This window comes from Pinus tabuliformis, chromosome 7 (genome assembly GCF_031772625.1).
Source record: "Pinus tabuliformis cultivar Carrire ecotype Pingquan chromosome 7, CPIR1, whole genome shotgun sequence".
Classification (NCBI taxonomy): domain Eukaryota; kingdom Viridiplantae; phylum Streptophyta; class Pinopsida; order Pinales; family Pinaceae; genus Pinus; species Pinus tabuliformis.
In genome coordinates, this window is record NC_142293.1 from 1167128824 (window position 1) to 1167151176 (window position 22353).

Here is a 22353-nt window from a genome sequence, read left to right on the forward strand (position 1 = left end):
AATGATGCTATGTGATGCAAGAAAAAGCTTAAGAAATTAGTTTATGTCGGGTTTTATGATAGGTTCGATCATAGAGTCCTTACTTAATCGATTTTCTTGATTTTGGAGGGTTAGAAAAGGCCTTTTGGTGGGTTTTAGTCATGCTATATATGAAAAGGTAAGTATTTGGTAGTTTCCTAAAAAAGGTTTTTTGATTGTTATCTTTGCTTTATTCCAAAAATAAAAGAAATACCTAAATGCTAAGTTTTGCTTTTGGGATAGATTTTTTGAAGGGTCCTCATTTATTAACATAATATTAACTACTATCATTAATAAATGGAGGGTTTTCGGATACCACAAGACCTTCCCACATTTGGAACATCCGGGGTAAAAGAGGACACTCATGTGTATAGTGGCCATGTACACCACAACATGCACAAGGCTTATCCGTAGGAATATCCTTGTTTTTCTTGCACTGGTTGCCCCGTTGCTGGTTATTGGTGTTAGGTTGGTTGCCGTATTGATGGTTATTGGTGTTACACTGGTCCCCCTGGGGTTCGTTAGGTTGGTTACATTGACTACCCTGGCCACCTTTGTTACCCTTCCCCTTATTTTTTTCATTGAATTTTGGGGATTGCTAGCACTCTATTGTGCAAACACTTGACCCTAAGGGGCGGGTGGCTGTTGGGGCTTAGGATGCATAGGATGGTGTGGCAGTAATGCTTAAGGGGCTGGAGCGTCAAGCTGTGCATAAGAAGGAGAAATTTTTTGGTAGACGGGTTGAGGCTCTTGAAACACGTTGCTAGCAGGAGGGGCATTAATGTTGGTGGAACTGGTACCCCCTACGGATAGCCATAACTTTGCTGAGTGTGTGATGAAGATTATGAAATGTATCCAACGATATTGTCAGTGGTGTGAATGATCCAAAAATGGATCCTGGATAATGTTAGAAAATTATATATTACGGAGCAATGGAACACATAAAATATTGCAGAAAAATAAACACAGAAAACGCATAAAACAAGAGAGACACAAATATACGTGGTTCACCCAGTTTGGGCTACGTCCACCCTGAACAACCAGTCCTTCCTTTTTATTATCCAGCAAAATGAACAGACACAACCTACAATAGATCCAATGTAATATCCTCTGTTTTCTCTCACAGTCTCACCTCTCTATTTCTCGCTCACAAAATACACATCTATTATGCAGCCTGTAATACAATGCCCTCATACAAAGACAGGGGTTGCCTTCTAGGGTAGAAAACCCTAAACTAAACATAAGTTCTACTGTAAGATCATCCACCTAATGAATGGCCCAGATTGACTAGAAATTACTATACTTTTACAAGGCAATTTTACAGTTGTTTTTAGTCCCAAAGGTCGCAGCCGCCCCCCCCTAGACCCCCCTGCAGCGAATATTTTACAGGTGGCAATGCCACCACCATTTCGAACTGGGGTCCAATGTGGTGATACCTTTGAATATAGAAGATAATCAGGCTCCACACCCAACAATCTCCCACTTGGAGACTGATTGTAGCAACTCCACTACTGCTCCATTTGCTGGACAATGACTCCTCTTTGAACCTGGTTGTTTCTCATCTTCATCGTCATCCTTGAAGACCAATTGAAACTTAGCACATTCTCAGTTTCTCCCTGGTTACAACTTTTTTTAGCATATCTGTAGGATTCTGGCTAGTGTGTATCTTTTCAAGCTTCAACTCTCCATCTTCCAACACTGATCGTATGAAATGGTACTTGAGTTGTATATGTTTAGTACTGGAATGAAAAGTTGAGTTCTTTGCAAGATGAATGGCACTTTGGCTATCACTGTATAACATGCCCATATCATGCTCCTTACCCAATTCACCCATAAACCTTTGTAACCAAATCATTTCTTTACTAGCCTCTGTCGCAGCAACATACTCTACTTCTGTTGTTGAAAGTGCAACAACACTTTGGATTTTTGAAACCCAACTGACAGCTGTTCCACCAATAGTGAATACATATCCTGTATTGCTCCTCCTATTATCTCTGTCACCTACCATATCTGCATCAACATATCCCTGTAGAGAAATGTTTGAACCACCAAAGCATAATGCTTGATTTGTGGTACCTTTCAAATATCTGAGAATCCATTTTACTGCCATCCAATGTTCCTTTCCTGGATTATTCATGTACCTGCTTACAACTCCCACTACATGTGCAATATCAGGCCTTGTGCATACCATTGCATACATTAAGCTTCCAACTGCTAATGCATATGGAAATTTAGACATATAATACATGTCTTCTTGGGTCTTTGGGCACATTTCCTTACTAAGTTTGAAATGGCTAGCAAAAGGTGTACTAACTAGTTTTGCGTTGTGCATGTTAAATCTTTTCAACACCTTTTGTATGTACTCATTCTTAGACAATGTTAACTTGCGATTTTTCCTGTCTCTAGTGATTCTCATACCAAGGATTTGTTTTGCATCTCCCAAACCCTTCATTGCAAATGAATTTGCCAATTTTCTTTTGAGCACATTTATTTCCTCCATCTTAGACCCTATAACAAGCATGTCATCTACATACAATAACAATATAATATAGCTGCCATCATTTTTCTTTTTCAGATAAACACAATGATCAGAGTGACATCTAGTATAACCTTGTTCAGACATAAACTTGTCAAATTTTAGATACCACTACCTTGGAGCCTATTTTAAGCCATACAAGCTCTTCTTCAACCTACACACTAGTTTCTCCTTCCCTTTCACTTCATATCCTTGTGGCTGCTGCATATATATCACTTCCTCCAAATCCCCATGGAGAAAGGTTGTCTTTACATCTAACTGCTCAAGATGCAAATCTTCAGCTGCTACAAGACTTAAAATAGTTCTAATTGAAGTCATTTTAACAACAGGAGAAAATATTTCATCAAAATCAATACCTTTATTTCGTGCAAACCCCTTCGCCACAAGTCTAGCTTTGTACCTCTGTTTTCCTCCATCTTCTTCCTTCAGCCTATAAACCCATTTATTCTGCAATGTAGTTTTTCCTACAGGCAACTTGACTAAGTCCCAAGTCTGGTTATGCGTTAAGGAGTCCATCTCTTCTTCCATGTCTACCTCGCACTTCTTCCCGCTTTCAACCTGCATTGCTTTTTCATAACATTCGCGTTCACTGGAATCAGTTAACAATAAATAATAAAATGAAGGAGAGTATCGTTCATGGGGTCTACTTATCTTGGTATATCGTCTAACACCAGTTTCAGGTGTTTGGGGTGCCTGTTGTTGTTGTGGTTGTTGATTATTATTATTTTCAGGCACCTTTACATTTTCAGTGATTTCATCAAGGACTGCATATTCCTTGTTTTCTTTTTCCTATTTCTTTTCCTGCAACTGATTCTTATAGAAGACCTTTTCATTGAATATTACATCTCTACTCCTAATGATTTTGTGATTTTCATAATCATATAAGCGATAACCAAAATCATTAACACCATATCCAATAAAGGTACATTTCTTTGACTTTGCCTCAAGCTTTGTTCTATTTTCTTTATCAATATGGACAAAGGCCTCACAACCAAAAGGCTTTAAAAAAGAGTAGTTTACCTTTTTACCTATCCATGCTTCCTCTGGAACACCACCATCCAAGGAACTTGAAGGCCCTCTGTTTATTAGGTAAACAACAGAATCTACAGCATCTACCCAAAACTGTAAAGGCAATCCTGCATGCAATCTCATGCACCTTGCACGCTCCATGATTGTTCTGTTCATCCTTTCTGACACACCATTTTCTTGTGGTGTTCTTGGAACTGTCTTCTCTCTACGAATTACATGCTCTGAACAATACCTATCAAACTCTATGCTGCAATATTCACCTCCATTGTCTGATCTAAGACACTTCAATTTCTTTCCTGTCTCAATCTCAACCAAAGCTTTCCATTTCTTGAAAGTATCAAATACATCAGATTTATTCTTAATACAATAAATCCAAGTTTTTCTAGTTGCATCATCAATAAAAGTAACATAATAACGAGAGCTACCAAGAGATGATACCTGAGCAGGTCCCCATACATCTGTATGCACAAGCTCTAATTTTTCATTCTTCTTTTCTTTCCCAACTCTGAGAAATCTAACTCTCTTCTGTTTTCCATAAATTCAATTCTCACAGAAGTCCAAATCAACATTCTTCAAACCCGACAGCAAATTCCTTGAGTGAAGAATATTCATCCCTTTTTCACTCATGTGTTCGAACCTATGATGCCATGATGCTACATCTGCTCCTTTGGAAGTTAAAGCATTAACAGAGTTAGAAATACCATTGCATAAATACAATGTACCAACCTTTTCGCCTTTTGCTATTACCAGGGCTCCTTTGGTGACCTTCCAAACCTTATCTGTGAAAGTTGTCACACAACCTTCACTGCCTAACTACCCTGTTGAAATCAGATTTTTCTTTAGATCTGGAACATGCCTTACCTCCTCTAGTAGCCATTGGTTTCCATTCTACTGTTTTACAAGAACCTTACCCATTCCAACAATTTTACAGGGTTTATCATCACCCAAACGAACTTGTCCAAAATATCCTTGAACATAGTCATGAAATTATTTCTTATCAGGTGTGGCATGGAATGAGGCCCCTGAATCTACCACCAAGGAATCAGTAATATTTTCGAAAGAAAGAATCAAAGCATCTTGTAACACCTCACCTGTCACATTTTCTTCATGATTGTTTTCTTGTTGTGCATCTCCTTCTTCTCCCTTCCGAGATCTACAGTCTTTCTTTAGGTGTCCTTTCTTTCCGCATTTTCAGCACACGATCCCTGATCTGGACTTGGATCTGCCTTTTTCTTGATTTACTGCAATATCCTGAGCTCTTTCCTCTTTCCATTTTTCTTCTCCTAGACTCTGCACTCAAAGCATTTCCCGATGTCTCACCTAATATTTTCCGTCGCATTTCCTTGCTAAGGATAGCACCAACAACATCATCAAACTTTAAATTACTAGATCCATAAATAGAGTTACTAATGGCCATTACCAAACCATTCCAACTTTCTAGTAATGAGCACAAGAATTACAGAGCTCTAACTTCATCATCAAAGTTTACCCCTACACAACATAACTGACTTGTAACAGTATTAAAATCATTTAAATGGTCTGCAACAGATCCACCTTCCGACATATTTATATTAAATAACCGTTTCATAAGAAATACCTTGTTTGAGGCCGAGGGTTTTTCATATAGTTTCTCCAACGTCTTAATCAAACCCTTTGTCGTTGTTTCCTTCGAAATTTTGAAGGCGACCGACGCTGCGAGGCACAACCATATTGTTCCGAGTGCCTTTCTATCGAGAAGGTTCCATTCTTCATCTTTCATACCCTTTGGAATCTTTGCTTTTCCGCCCAATGGTAGGTATAGATCTTTCTGATACAGATAATATTCCATCTGCATCTTCCACAGCATGAAGTTTCGGCCGTTAAACTTCTCGACCCTAAACTTACCATCTTCCACCATTGCTCCCACTCGAACCAAGAACCATTCTTTCCTGTGAGTTTATCAGCCAAATAGACCTTCGGCTCTGATACCAGTTGTTAGAAAATTACATATTACGGAGCAATGGAACACATAAAATATTGCAGAAATATAAACATAGAAAATGCATAAAACAAGAGAGAAATAGATATACGTGGTTCACCCAGTTTGGGCTACGTCCACCCCAAATAACCAGTTCTTCCTTTCTATTATCCAGCAAAATGAAGAGACACAACCTACAACAGATCCGCTGTAATATCCTCTATTTTCTCTCACAGTCTCACCTCTCTATTTCTCGCTCACAGAATACACATATATTATGTAGCCTCAAATACAATGCCCTCATACAAAGAGAGGGGTTGCCTTCTAGGGTAGAAAACCCTAAACTAAACATAAGTTCTACCGTCAGATCATCTGCCTAATGAATAACCTATATTGACTATAAATTACTATACTTTTACAAGGCAATTTTACAGCTGCTTTTAGTCCCAAAGGTCGTAGTTGCCCCCCCTGGACCCCCCCTGCAGCGAATATTTTACAGGCGGCGTTGTCACCCCCATTTCGAACTGGGGTCCAATGTGGTGATACCTTTGTATAAAGAATATAATCAGGCTCCACACCCAACAGATAAACCTCTAAGTCTAAAAGACTTCATGCAAGAGATGAAAGGTGCCAAATGGCACAAATCCTTTATAAATCAATGTAAAATGAAAATCACAGGCTACTCTTGGAAATAGTCTCATTGTAGAGATCTCCTCATTCTGAATCCAACGCAACTTGAATGGGAAAAAATGGACTTCAAGTGAGGAAGTTATCACAAATATAAGCTCCCCTTGTTCTTTGAGAAAAGAAGCAAAAATCCTTCAAAATGGGCAAAAGACCATTATAAGGGAAAACCGCATCGCATGAGGCCAAGACTTAAAATCAGGTGGAAGGAACTCCCAATCAGCAACCTTCGATGATCGGATTGATGGGTCGGATTAGAGGCAGACAGTGTATACAAAAGGCAAAGGCCCCGGGCCAATGCGACTTGAGACTATGATCGCTGATATTGGTGGATCACTATCGGCAATCCCAAAAGGGAAGGACCCCAAGCCGATACGACTTGCAACTGCAATCGCTGATATCAGCAGATCGTTATCGTCGATCCCAAAGGGGAAGGACCCTGGGCCATGCGACTTGCGACTACGATCAAAATCGGACCCAAAAGGGTTCCGAAATATAAATAAATAAAATTTCAAATATGCCATAAGGCTGTTTTTGCAGGAATTTGCAGTGTTTTATATGTATTTCACATTTTTAATGTATTCTAAAATACAAAGAGGCAGGCAAATTACGATATACGATAGCAATTTCCAGGTGGACCCGATAGGGATATGAAGCAGGATTATGGAAATTTGAAGTCCGGGAACATTGTTTTATGTGGATTTTTCCATGTATTTCAGCGTTTTCCTGCGTTAGCACAGAACAATTTTTTCTAGAGAATTAAAAGCGATGATAGCTCCTTCTATTGTTGACTAGTTAGCATTCATCAGCGAGAGCATTTAGCAACAATTGCTAACGCTCAAAGAAGGGATTCGAGTGAACTAGAACAAGAATGCAAAACGACCAGTTTCCCGTGTGCTGGTCCCTTTCCATTGGAAACCACCATTACACCTGTGCGTTATGAAGCTCAGAGAGCCACATAGGTGAAAAGGGAATGATTCCTCATGATTGAGGACAAAGGAACAGATGGAAGACAGGGAGCCCGAGAGGGAAAAAAATAGACAACACTGATTTGGCTTAAAAGCCATGAATGTCAAAGATAGAGGGCTGATGAGTTATTTGATGGTGGCCGAGTTGTTGTTGAAATTTTTTGTTGGGGTTTTGCTATGAAGCAGAAGCCAAAGAGGAAGCGTAGAAGCCAAAGAGGTAGCATAGAAACCAAGGAGGTAGCTAAGGGAGCCTTTGGGGTCACCTGAAGTTCAAGTGAAAAGCTAGAGAGCTGAAGGTTGCAGAAGGTAGAAAGAAGCCAGAGCGGAGAGCCAGAGCCAAAGAGCCAGAGCCAGAGTGAGAGCGAAGAGCTAGAACGAAGAGCTAAAGAGCCAGAGACAAGAGCCGGAGCTATGAGCCAGAGCTTGAAAAGCCAGAGAGTATTAAATGGTGTCTGAACCCACAGCTTTTGCATAGAACAACAGGATTTGGGCCAGCATCTTGTAAAAAAGACTAATACCATAATCCCAAAGAGACTAGTTGAATTAACTAGAGCTCACGGAGATGTAGCCCAAGAAGTATGGGTGAACTCCAAATTAAATCTTTGTTTTTGTGTGTGTTTTATTACGGCATTATCTCTGTTTTTTTTTATTGTTATATGTATTTATACATCAGTATCAGCACACTAATTTACAACATAACAACATAAATTAAAGCAAGTAATCAGTTGAAAACAACTACAATAATACACCTATATTTTCAAGCATTTCTTAATTCCGCATTGGTTAATCAAATAGACTTGGGAAAATTCAAGCTTTGGAAGTGGGACAGGTTCTTGTAAGTTAGACAAGAAGCCTAAGAGCCCCATTTTTAGATCAGTGAGATGCCCCCGTTGGATTAGCATTTCCACAACGAGGGAGGTCTGCAATAACAATATAGACGTAACCTGATTGAGCATTAATCAGATCATATCTCAAAGTGGTCTGAACAACTTCTTCCTCGGTCTGAGGAAAATGGGACACGACATCTTTCCCAATGGCGGGTAAAAGTATCTTAAGAAACTAATCTAGATAAACACAGTCTTTGAAAGTTGGATCATGATATGTGCTCCTCCTTCGACGCCACTCTTGAATATGGTCAAAAAGGCGAGTAATGGAGGATTGATGGAATGTGGTCAAAAGCTCTGTACCAGTGTTGTACCAGAGAGGTAAGTGGAAATAGGATAAGAAATGTTTAGCAAGTTTTGCGATAATGGAATGAGAGGTAGAGGGTTGGTCTACATACCATTTTGCAGCATCTCCACTAAGCGTGCATTGGAAGAGCCGAAGATGAATGTAGTCATCGGTTATGGAGTTGCACGAACAACACATGTGGAAGGATCGAACATGGTTGGTAGGATCCTCTCGAGCAATACCCTTGAATTTTGGAATGTCTGAGGGAATCTTAGTCGACATAGGGGGGCAACCAACAACATGGTGTATGGGGTCATTTATCAACTAGTTAAGATCCGGTAGACTTAACCTAGCCATAAAGGGGAGCATGGGGGCTGTCGGAATGGTTCCTGATATTGTTCCGCCTGATGTGACCACCTGTGTAGAATCAAAGCCACCATGAGGTTGGGTTCCTACACTAGTTGTGGGTCCATATATGGTGACGATATGTGGTGAAGGAGGTTTGGAATGAGATGAGGAATCAAAAGGACCTAGAGAAGAGTCGATATGGGGACTTAGAGGGCTATGAACTTGAATATGACTGGAAGGATTAATATGCCCAAGTGGAAACTTGGGGTGAACGCCTAATAGTCTCCGTGACACATGCCTTGGTGGTTCAATGATGGAAGGACACACAGAACACAGAAATGGTGAAGGGTGATCAGCTAAACTCCTCCTAAAAGCCCTAGGAGAGGCTAAATTAGACTTCATCGATTAAAACAGAAAGGGGCAAGGCCTAAGAGGGAAGATACAGAGGCGAAACACCCAACAGATGGCTCTTAGCAAAACCCAGAAATAGATCTGAGAAAAACCCTCAAACCCAGAAATCGTAGGTTCTGACCTCTTTTTTTATGAAATCACACCTTTTGGGCTGAAAGTTGCATTTTGAAGCCCAGATCACACCTTTTGGGCTAAAAAATGTGATTTATGTTCCGAGATTCTTGGTGTGTAAATTTTAGAAAAAGTGCCACCTTTGACGCGGTTAGTTCCTCTGACCTATGAAAATGACCAGAAATCTTGCAGAAGTCAGAAACTTACGAGAGCTAGGGTTAGAACACTAGGAAACATTAATTTAATTGAAAAGAGAAGAAACCCTAAGCTGAAAACCAAAGGTCACCCAGGTTTCTGGATCTGAAGTATAAAATCCATATTGAGTCGCCAATTTGTATTGGAGACCTAGGTTACTGAATCATAATTATTCCCCAGTGGAGTCTCCAATTTGTTGTAGTGTTTTCTTCTTAAATATGTATGAAAATAGTCCACTTAATATTGTGGATGACAAACAATATCAACAATATAAATGGTTGGTAAGCATTGTAGATCTATAGCAATTGATAGAAACAAAACCTGTAGTCTGGATTTAGGCCACAATCATAGTTAGACAAAAAAGGAAAGAGTAATAACTCGAGTCATCCAATGGAAACTAGATATGTAAAGATTAATTTTATAATAACACATGTGAAGAGAACAAATAAATATTATCAGTCCCCCTCTATGGGATCAATTCCTTTCTATCGTCAAACGTCTTCATCTTGTGTAGAGTCTCTCTCCTCCACAATGTGAAAACCCAACAAAAATATCATGTGCAACAATGAAAATAATTTGAGTTACAACAATGAGTTCAACAATGAAAATAATCAAAAGTGAATAATGAATGTAATACACTCTTATTTATAACAAAATATTGAGTTATACTCTAATAATGAGCAATAATAAAATATTATTTATCTCATTATTGAGATAACCACTTGGAATATTTTATTATATTTGTTTAGGAGCGAAAAAGTATTTAAACTTTTATTTAGAAATAATAAATAAATAAATTATTTATTTATTGTCTCAATGAATTAGTTAAGCAATAATAAACAAATAAGGATTTATTTAATTATTCCTAAGGGATTTAGTCAAATTTATCAAAGAATAATGATTAATTAGTGATTAATTAATTATTCTTAGAGAAAAATGAGATAAATTATGATTTATCTGTTTATTTTTTATGATTGGGTCAAATTTTACAAGGAATAATAATAAAACAATGGTTAAATTAATTATTCCTAGAAGAAAATCAAATAAATACTGATTTATTTAATTATTCCTCATGTGTTTAACAATAAATTACTTAATAAAGGTGGTTTATTAGGTAATTTGCCACAGTGAAAGCAATTTTACTAGGGTAAAATTCACCGTGCATGGTATACTTTGATCCCTAAAGTAAATTAGGCTAGATGACCAATTTTTTTGTGATAATAACACTGTTAAAATAGTGGTATGCTACTGCAATGACCGTGTAAAAAAAGTGTCCATGGACTGAATGACCATGTATAGTATACAATATGAAAATAAAATTGGAATTCGAGGCGAAGAAAACCTTTGGCACTTACATTACAAATAAAAAATAAAAAGGCAAGCCCATGTCTTAAGCGAAGAAATTAAACAATAAGAGTCTTAACATTACATAAACTTAAACTGTTCACGACTTTCATGAAGCCGCAACCCTTATAACATCTTACAGGTACAAATTTTTAAAAACCCTATGCAGTGCAAAGAAAAAGGAGAAGGCCTCTCAAAAAATGGGTACGAGAGTAATTGGAACCTAGAACCACCATATAGTGATTGAGGCATCCTTCCTTGAAATTGGCCATCAGCCCCACCAAAGGATGTGAAGAATAAGGTAACTGGAAACCTTACCTATAAACAATGGAAGATGAAGTTAGATGAGCCATAAAGTAACCCATTCATAAGTAATAAACTTATAAACTTTAAGGTTTATATCTGATCTAAAAATGGGGCACTCAGGCTTCTTGTCTCACTTACAAGAACCTCCCACTTCCAAAGCTTTAAATATTCCCACGTCTTATTGATTAACAAATGTAGAATTAAGAAATGCTTGAAAATATAGCTGTATGATTATATTTATTGTTTGTTGTTTATGGTGCTTTAAAATCTGATTTGTATGCTGATATGTAAATACATACAATAAATACTAATGTAGAAATAAACAATCACACAGAAACAACAATTTGATTACAACTTCACCCACAACTCTTGGGCTACATCTCCATGAGCTCTAGTCAACTCAACTAGGCTCTTTGGGATTATGGTATAAGTCCTTTTTATAAGGTCTTGGCTCAATTCCTGATATTTTACACAGAAAGAGTGGGTTCAGACACCATTTTATCCCCTAGAACTTGAAGCTCTGGCTCTTGGCCCTGGCTCTTAGCTCTTGGCCCTAGCTCATTGGCTTTGGATCTTTGGCTCTTTGGCTCTTACTCTGGCTCTTGCTCTTCAGCTCTACCTCCTTTCTGCTCTCTATCAATTTACAGCTCTCTTACCTTTTCACTTGATTTCAAAGTGACCCCGTTGGCTGCATGCGCTACTGCTTTTGCTTTCTACGCTCTCTTTTTGCTGCTGTGTTTTTGTGCTGCTCTTTTTCACCTTAGCTTCCTGCTTTGTCTCCACCTTCTGCAACAAACCCTGAACAACCAATAACAACAACTCAGCAACCAACAACACCCACGTCGTTTCTGACATTCATGGCTTTTAAGCCAAATCGACACTGCCTATTCATTTTCCCTTTTGGGCTCTCTATCTTCCAGCCTTTGTCCACTCAAATTCCCTCTCTAAGCATTAGAAATCATTGTTAATGCCATCGAGGATAGTGGAAACCTTTATGGTAATGGAAGAGTGGGTCGGTGCTTGAAATCCCGCAGAAACAATCATTCCCTGTTTACATATAGAAACGTTGTAAAACAGGGGAAAACTTGCCAAATATTTGTTTATCGGACTTCAAAAGTCCTTAATACCGCCTTATATTTCTATCGGGTCTGCTTGGAATCGCTATCGCAAGTCACCATGCCCATGTTTCATCGTTTTCTTTTTTATTCATAAAAATGCATTAAAACATTAAAAATCCGTAAAATGGCTTTCAGATAGACATGAAAAATTATGTGTTGGCATTGAAAAACCTTTTCAGGTCCGTCGCATCGCATCAGCACATATATATGTGGCCCGCTTCATCATATGACCCCGAACCGATATTGTGATATCGTAATCACGAATCACATGGGCCCAGGGTTCCCATATGGAATTACCGATGCCAACGTCGATTGCAATCCACCAATTTTGGCAATCAGCATATCGCGTTTCACGGGGACCCACCTTTGCCTCATGGCATCGCCGATTGCGATTTGTCGATATTGGTGATTGGCATATCACTCAACCTGATCCCTATGTTATCACATGTGCCTTCCACTGACCCGATATGTCGGGGATTAGCGATTGGGGGTGGGTTCCCCGTTTTCACTTAATCCGCTCTTTTTCCCTGGTCCAATGTGATTTTCCCTTTTATAGGGTTTTTTTTTTCCTTTTTAAAGGATTTTGCCTCTATTTCTAAGGAACAAAGGGCATATTCCTTAAGCAATAACTTTTGCATCCTAAGTCCATTTTTTCCATTCAAGTTGTAGTAGATTTAGGAGGAGAAGATCTCTGCAATGTGGCTATTTCTAGGAACTTCTTTGGACTTTCATTTTTACTTTGTGGGGAACACCTTGACTTAGGAATCTATCCAAAATCCATTTTGCATCACGCCTTCCCACTGAAAGAACTTTTGGTCTCCAAGAGACTAATATACTAATCTGGATAGTAAATGAGAGTGACACATCCTCTTCTGTCAGCCTCCGTACACTTGCCTTGCATAGTGCCTCTGAACCAAAGTCTCTGACAACTTCCCTTGTGGATGGGCTGGTCTTCCTCATTGGCTTCCCGTAGAAGTCCTGTTGAAATGGTTATAGAAGGTCATTTTGAGCTTCTCTGTCTTGATCATTGATCGAAGGTGACTCAAACAAATGTGAAGTACATCTGCTCCACAAAACTTTCATTTGTACCTGTTTCATAAGTTGTCAACAACAATTGTTAACAACAACAGAAATACAAACAAAAACTGGATGGCCTAAACTCATGCTTTAATAAAAGAAATAGATTTAACATTTTTTGAACACCTCCATGTCTTACATCTGCATACAAATGATGGAAAAGACAACAAGCCCACAAAACATGCCTTTAAAACAAATGACCCTTGCAGTCAAGCATGTAGAAAAAGACCATTAGCACTCTTTTCAAAAGATGAAACATTTCATCACTATCTCCATCTTGGAGACCAAGTCAACTTTTCTCAAGTCAACGTTACATGCATTTTTACATCAAAGTAGTCAACCCTTCAATTTAATTACACATACATGTTCAAATATAAGGAAAACATCAACATCCTTGTGTTCATGCACATCATGCTTATGCATGCATTTCATCCTTCAACTTTCACTTAAGCACACTATACTTTCAAAGCTGAAATGACATATAATGTTGCAGCAACAAAGTGAGTCTCCTACTCAACCTTTTTCCATTCACCATCTTGGTAGAAACCTACAACTTGCATCTCATCAACAAAGAAATGCAAATAGATGCATCAATTGACATGCAACATTAATTGCAAAATAACTCTAACCATTTCTCACCAATCCAGTGCAAAGGCCTTTCCTTTGTCTACACATCGGCATCAACATGTGAATCATCCTGAGACACATCATTCATGGAAACTTCCTTTCCCTCTCTGCCATCTTCTCTTTCCACTTTCTTCATCTTTTGTGGAAGCATTGTTGGATTTAGAATCCAACACCTTTCAACAAGATGCCCTTGCTTATCGCAGTAAGTGCAACACATGTGCATCCTCTTGTCAGCATGATTTTACGTGTCCAATGGACCTTTGGTTTTCTGCTTCTTTTCCTTCAAAATTTTCCTGTATGTGGCCATTCTCTTCCAACATCTAGAAACATGATGGCTATCCAAACCACAAAATGAACATGTAATTCTTTTCCCATGCTTTTATGGAAATTTACCATGCTTTACAAAATCAAAAGGAATATGATTAGAACCAGATTTATACCTGCCTCTTTCACCTTTATTGCCTTCATGAGGAGGTGAAGCAAATGAGGAAGTGGCTCCCTTTGGAAAAACATCACTCTCTTCAAGGTTGTTAGAGTTTCCACAACTCTCTGGTTCAAGTGTGTGCTTCTAAACACCTGCATTCTGCAAGTGATGTTTCAAGCTATTGCATTCCTCCTGAAAACAATCTTCACCATCTACAATGCAACTCCTTCTTGGAGTTGTTTCAATGGCCTTCATGGCAGATTTAGAACTCTCTCCATAAGACTATCCATAGCTAAGACCCAAATACTTAAGCCTTTCCTCAACCATTATTGGTTCAACAATACCTTGTGCATGCTTTCCCAAGCCCTTTCTTTCATAGCCCATCTTGGACATTAGCTTGGAACCTATGCCTATAATATGTTTTTCAAAAGAACCAACATAACAATTCTTAGAGGAATTTGAAGACAAACTGGAATGGTTTACCTCTTCTTCAAGATGATACTTGATTAAGGCTTCCTTGGAAACAAAGAGTTGGGACTCCAACTCATGCATCCTCTTCAGGTTCATATTTGCAATATGAAGTTGCCTCTCCATTTCGTGCAATTTGTCAGAAAGCATCTGCTACTCTTCCTCCACGAAATTCAACTACTCTATAAGTATACTGCTCTTCCATCCATCCTCATACATTTCTCTCACCTTGTCCATCATGATAAACAAGTCTTGCTTCAAGTCTCCATCAAAGAGTCTTGTGATGAAGGAGTAATTTGAGGATACACTTGATGAAGTTGTCATTATGCCAATGAACAAATAACTTCAAACAAGATTATTCAACAACCTTTTGCAACAAATCTCTTGTGCTTTAAGGACTACCTTGAGGTCCTTTGGGATAGAAGAATGCCTTGAACCCTTCTTCCTATTTGTCCTTCCTGGATTGAGCTATCAATAGCTTTCCCTTCTGTTATAGACATTTTTGGGCACTACAACCCCAATCATATATGTCCATAAACTAAGGGCTCCTAAGTCCCTAAAAGTGTTGTTCCAACCCCTAAAAGAACAAGGTCAACTGATTACATCATATCCCAGAAGTTCTCCATGAAAACCTACTCAGAACTGGTCAAAACAGGACCATCTCACCTGCAACATGGTCAAAGTGCGATGCATCCCACGTAATGCACATGGGAGGTGCGATTCATACTGAAAATCCCTTCTATGGGGTGTGATGAACGAGAATAGACAAGTGGTGGAGACAGTTTGCGAGGTGGATGATCATGGAATCTTCCAGAAACTTCTCCTGTGACACTTGGCTCTCAGAATTGCCCAAGGATGAGTAAGAGATCAATGAGATCTCCAAGTGGAATCAAGAACTATCATAGAGAAGACACTAATCAAAAACCCATAGATAACTCACACCTCTGCAAATATCTATATATAGATCTCTCATCCCAGAGATACAGGAGGTTGGAGGCTAGAATTTTGTATCTTGTAAGGAAGTGTTGCTGTTTTCTTGGTGTAACATCATATTGTTGGGTGATCTAAGCTTTTCATGAGGTGAAGAAGGGCTTTCTTGCTGAGAGGATGACGCTAGGTCAGAACAATTGGTTGTAATCCTCTTTTCTATTCTTGATTATTAATAAAGCTATTCAAGCTTTCCTCCACATTCTTGTATGATTGATGATATATGCATTTGTGTGGTCAATATATATCTGGTCCTATATTGTTTATGATAGTAGATCTATGTTCTTAGATAGTATTATGCTGCTTTAATTCTACAGGTGCTCTTTGAAGCTGGGTAGACGAGGAAGCGAGTGGCAAAGATCTATCAGAAGGGAGAGGAATCAGGAGAGGAGCCAAGCGCAAGACAAAGGTTGGTCTCCTTTCTTCCCCTCTTATCCACTTCTCATAAAGGAAAATGAAAGTGGTTTTAGTTTATTTGTTTCTAAGGTAGCTACCAGCCTTAGTGGGACCAGAAGCTCTGCATAGACACTAGATTTCCAGATAAAAAAATGGCGACTCCACTGGGGAGCGAATAGATTGTTTGTTTGTCTATATTTGTTTTCTTTATAAACTTACAGACGGAGCCTAAAGTCAAGCCAGCTAGCCTTCGAACTACATTTGCATAGTAGATCAATGCTGCTTCAGTCTATCTCCGGGTTTTGTTTATGAACTAAACAATCGATTTACAAACTCTCCAATTGCCCTTGTGGTGGCTCTAGTAACCTCTTTAGATCTGCCCCTATGATTTATTTACTGATTACCAATTGCTCGGCCAAAATCCTTGAACTGTGCTGCAAACTGTGATCAAGAATTGGATCAAAAGTCTCACACTGTACCATCGCACCCTCTCTTCAAGGATATCAGTATGCATCATACTTCTCGTGTGATGTAGGTGGGATGCATACTGGAATCCCTGTGTAACAGGTGCACTGATCAGAAAGGGCTAATTTTTCCTCCAAGCTTTGGTTTTTTCACTCTTTTCAGCTCTATTCAGGAGTTTTGCTGTCTGTAGTCAGTATACCTCTGTTGGAAACCCCCTTCCTTGCCATTATTCCACCTCCATTGTGCAAAGAACTGTAAACATTTTTATGTATAGTGATCCATTTTCAGTTATCTTTTACAAAGAAGTAGCGTAATTGAACTGTCGTTTCTTAATTTGGAAGTGTCGCAAGTGTCGTTTTTAGTCATAGAAGACAATCCGATTGTTCTTGATAGTTGATTACACTGTTACTCTTGTATTTGATTTGAATTAATAGTTTTTCAAGTGTCGAAAGCAAGTTTTCAATTATAAATAACAAAGTGTTGTCATTGTCTTCATTTTGTCTTGAAAAGAAACTTGTTAGTAATGTCACTTTCATAATAATTTAGATTTTCACTTAGCTTTCTTCTTATCATTCACACATTAAGAAGGCTGAAAACAAATACATGCATGTGCATTTGCATTTAGACTGTTTGTTGGTTTGTTTTAGGACAGTGTATATAGTGTGTGTTCTCTACTCTATGTTGAAAGAATATCGTCTCTCTTTCCTTAGTAGCTAGGGTTTTCATTGCAAAAAGAAGATTAAAAACTCCACAGTTAAGCGCGCTTGAGCCAGAGGGGAAAAACTCCACAGTTAAGCGCGCTTGAGCCAGAGGAGTTCTGGGATGGGTGACCTCCTGGGAAGTCCTGGTTACCGGGTGCAAGCCCCGGAAGTGATGATTGATGCTATATGATTCGTTCTCCACATTTCACTAGTTTCAATCCCACTTCTTCACCCCTGTGCGCATCACCCGATGCAATGAGTGCTAAGTGAACTATTCAAAAATCATGAGAAATTAGTCACTTTACGACTACCTCTCATGGAAATGGTCATACTTTGAATGACTTACTTAACGCAGTTGAATCCCAAAAATGATATCTAATATGATTGTTTATCATCTTAGACTGCATTTTAGGAATTGTATATCTACATCACGGAGTGACCCTGAAAGGAAAATTTCTTAAGCAAGATCAACTGTAAAATAAATTGAAAGAATCTAAAAATGCTTTGGAATCTAACACACAACATTTAGAAGTCTAGGCTAGAGACATATTTCAGCGTCGTAAAGCCTGGTAACTATTGTTTTCAATGCTGGTTGGGTGATTCCTCCACTTTGAGACGATAAGTGCTAGTACAGACTTGTTCTCCCACGTACCGTCGAGTATATATTAGGAGACCACAATAGGATTTATCCTTTATCCATAGGAAGTCATGTCAGACGCCCTATCGATCGCAATGCACTGAACACAACATTCAGGAAGATTGACAACCGTACCATAAAAAGTATTCTATAGCTTTGTGATTGGTTTGGTAATCGCTCTATCTAGATTTCTAGAGTAGTCTCTTTCGTTCCTTTTCAGACTCCTTAAAGGAAAAGGTCCATCTGAGCATTTGTCACTTCAAGCTCATTAAAAATCAAAGGTGACTAGAGTCATCTTTTGTTTTTTCTCGACTCTTAAAAATTGAAAAAACAAGTTGTGTCAAAGCGTCTAAAATTCATTTAATTTGGAAACATATTTCCCCTTGATTTTTAGTTGATCAAGAAATCCGCAATCGTGGAAGAAAGTCAATTGAAACCCCATCACTCGCAGAGGCTTAGGAGTCAACCGTCTTTGTCTCCAGAATCAAAACTATTACGCACGAAGTGAACTCGTTTAACCAGTTCCAAATCCCCTGGTAAAGTTAGAACAAGTGTTCCAACACCATCGGAGACTCGGGTTACTCCAAACATTTCTGGTATCCCTGCCTTTACAAAAGAAGTTCCGCAGCCACCAAAGGACAGTAGAGCTGATCCTAGTGTGAATGTAAACACTTGTATTATTAAACCAGCTCCATCTACAGCTGATTCGGAAGGTGTTATTACCCAAACATTTGTCGTTGCAGATTTTATACCTTCTTCGGCACAAGAAATATTTTATGGACCTGATGGTCTACCTCTTCCACCTGGTCTGATTGCTATAGAAGAGATTGTGGAAGATCCTCCATCTAGTACTCCATCGCAATTTGGAGTCGGGATCACCCTATATCCTTCTTCATCAGAAATTAGTCAACCATTATCGGAAGCTCCAGTAGAATCACTAGCAAATCTTTTGGATAGACTCGAAATGTCTGAACATCCGTCAACATCTAGGACTATGTCATTCGACACAGCAACGACAAAACTTCTTGCTGTCACTCCAACAATGTTCGCCGGCATACCATATGTCCCAACTAGCTCTCAATCGCTAGATGGGGCCCACTCAAGGGCTATTTCGACAGTATGGTCCATTTCGTGTTTGTTCATCTAGAATAATATCCAGGAACTCTTATGTTGACTCTCAGTAAATTGATCCTTCACGGTGTCAATTTGGGTAGTCCGGTCCTCAAGGACAAACCATTCCTTTGAGTACCGAATTACCGCCGTATGGGGGCCAGTATACCCTTTCATTGTCTCCTCTGGGAGGACAACCATACGAGAGTTCACAACAAAATTCAGGTTATACTGGAATTACATCTAGTGGTTGGGTGCCAATACTGCCTCAACAACCAAGAGTTGTATATTCGATGCAACAATGTTTACCTATGTCAAATATACCAACTACGCCAGCTATTGTGACGGTGTCACAAGTACAAGTGTTGCCTGTTGTATGCTAACCTCAGGTTTCTCAGGTTGTAATGCAATAGCCTCTTGTCCCTGCGACTCAACCACAATCACCAACTAGTGGAATGACACAGGCCCAAACGAGTACAATTACACCTCATCTTGGTCAAACAGCCAGTATTGGACAACAACACATGGCTTCACAACCATGGCTGGTGAAATATCAACAACCGCAGTTCCAACAAGTTTACCAAGGATATGAGCAACAACTATTTACAAATAATGGGCAGCCATATATTCAAAACGGTCAAAATCAACCATTCTACAATGGTTATGCCCATCAACCTTATCAAAGTTACCGACATCAAATGCATTATGCTGGTATGCAAAGACCAACTGCCCAGGCAATTCCATCTTATCCTGGGTATGCTTCGCCAAAACTGAATCAACAGTTACCCTTCGTGGCGACTATAGAGTTACCAAATCTAAATCGGCTAACGAACGATCCAATTGCTTACGCCCCTTGGTGGCCAGCGATTCTGCATAAACTTCCATTAGATATTCATAAATTTAATGGGAATCCGGGTGAAGATCCATCGAATCATGTGATGACATTTCATCTGTGGTGTTCATCAAACACCCTAGACGATGATTCGATTAGGCTTCGCCTTTTTCAGAGAACGTTAACTGTTCTAGCAGCAAAATCGTATATTGAATTACCTAGAGCTTCGTTTGATAACTTCAGTACCCTAGCCACAACCTTTTCAACCCATTTTCAGTTACCCATAAGGTATGAAATGGGAACAGAACTTCTTACCAATTTCAAACAAACGACGGCCACTCACATATCCAATCATATTCATGAGTGGCGATGTCGATGTAGAATGGTAAAAACGTATGTTCCTGATCAGCTTTTAGCTGAATGTTTTATTAAGTCATTATTAACTTCCATTACAGAAGATGTAGCAAAGGGAGGAGTCATCACTGAACAACAAGTTATTGCTCGTGCGCAATATTTAGACTTGATTTATACTCAGTCTGGCACACTCTACGATAAAATCCCTGACGCTCCCAGACCGGAATTTTTTGTTCCCCCTCCTCCTAAATCGAACAAAGACTCTCATGCTGGCGATGGCGTGATAGGTACGACAAGCACAAAATCGAAAAATGCTACATCTAAGAAATCCTGTAGGATTTATGATCAAAATGCAAATGAAGAACTTCTCGCCTCCGAGGTAAATGTCGTGTCGACCGACAAGGGAAAACAACTGAAGCAACCAGGGGGCAAGAAGAAAAAGAAAGGGAAGAAGAAGAAACAGGAGGAATCATCTCCTGAAAAATCTTATGTAAATTGTCCTAGAAATAGGAAACCAAATCATCCATGCTTTATATGCGATGAGGATCATTGGACATCAGATTGTACATATAAAGGTGAGCTTAGAAAATTCTTCAAGAATTCAAAAACCTCAGCGTTATTGACTGATCTTTTTCCAAACCCGGGAAACAAACTGGTTGCTAATCGAAGTGCTTCCCGATCCCAAGTGCTTATGTTTTCCATTTCAAAACAGCAAAATGATGCTTTGATAATGACAAGGAATAAACATTACGGGAATCCACAGCTGTCGAACAACAAGGATAAAGATCAACCTAGTAGTTCGACAACAACTTCGACAGAAGTTGCGCCACCCATCATTCCAGAGCTACCAATAAAACCGCCAAATGGAGTAGTACATAAATCGACATTTAATCCTCATGCCAAAGTAGCACATCATTATAATATAGTAGGGGACTTGGCCCAATCATCGTCCGCTATGTCGACACTTGAGGTACCGCAAAATTACCTCTTCCAAAAGCAGGCTTTATTATCAGCACTAGGTGGGATTGACCCAAAGGATTCTAATCTTGTGTCCTTTAATCACAAAGGATATGATCCTCAGTTACCAGCTCAACTAGCTTTCCTCATTCAAGTTAAAGCCCCCAACAAAACTCTTCATCAAACAATTATTGATGAGGGGGCATCTACATTTATTATGTCAATGAGTTGTTGGAAAACTTTAGGATCTCCAACCTTGTCGCGATCTTCGACAACACTTAAAGCATTTGATGGGCGAACATATACCCCATATCGGATTTGAAGTAACATGCAAGTTGAACTAGGGGGAAAAACAGTAGAAATTGATGTTCAAGTAATCGATGGAAACCTCGATTACAACATCCTATTGGGAAGGCCCTGGATATATGCCATGGCCGCAGTTGTGTCGACCTACTTTAGGAATATTGCATTTCCCTTCCAAGGAGGAATTACAATCATCGACCAACAAACATTTCTCCCCAACAGTTCACAAGTTACGGGAAGCATTCCAATGATCCATGGAAGCAATCATTCGCTTCAAAATATTGGAGTAAGCCTCGTAAAAGACCCTGCCTTAATGGGTACTTTTGCCCTACCACCTCCAAGTAATTTGGCAGAAGTGGCCACAGTGGAAACCTGCAGTATGAAATCTTCTATAGATAATGGATTCAAAAGATTACCAAACATTTTGTTAGCATGGATCATCGCCATTTTAGAAATATTGTAGCAATCAATTTTCTTGGCCTGGGGGGTAGACCCAAATCAACGCTCATCAAGTGTTTGGATAGATAGGTCTAAGGAATATGGTACCTCTTCAGATCCTTGGTCGCATATACATTATACAGACAAAGGAATCATTCAGTCAATGATGATAGGAAAGGCACCATGGGAAAATCACCACCACCGTTCCCATCTTCCGGATTACCACGAAGATTATTCCAAAAACCTTAATAATCCTTCAGTTTTTGATTTTCTATCAAATACTGTAAATACGGTGGATACCGAGGACAGTTCTTATCTCGTGTCGACCTCGTTAAAAAATGAAACATGGAGTCATGAGGATAGTTCTTTTACTATACCAACC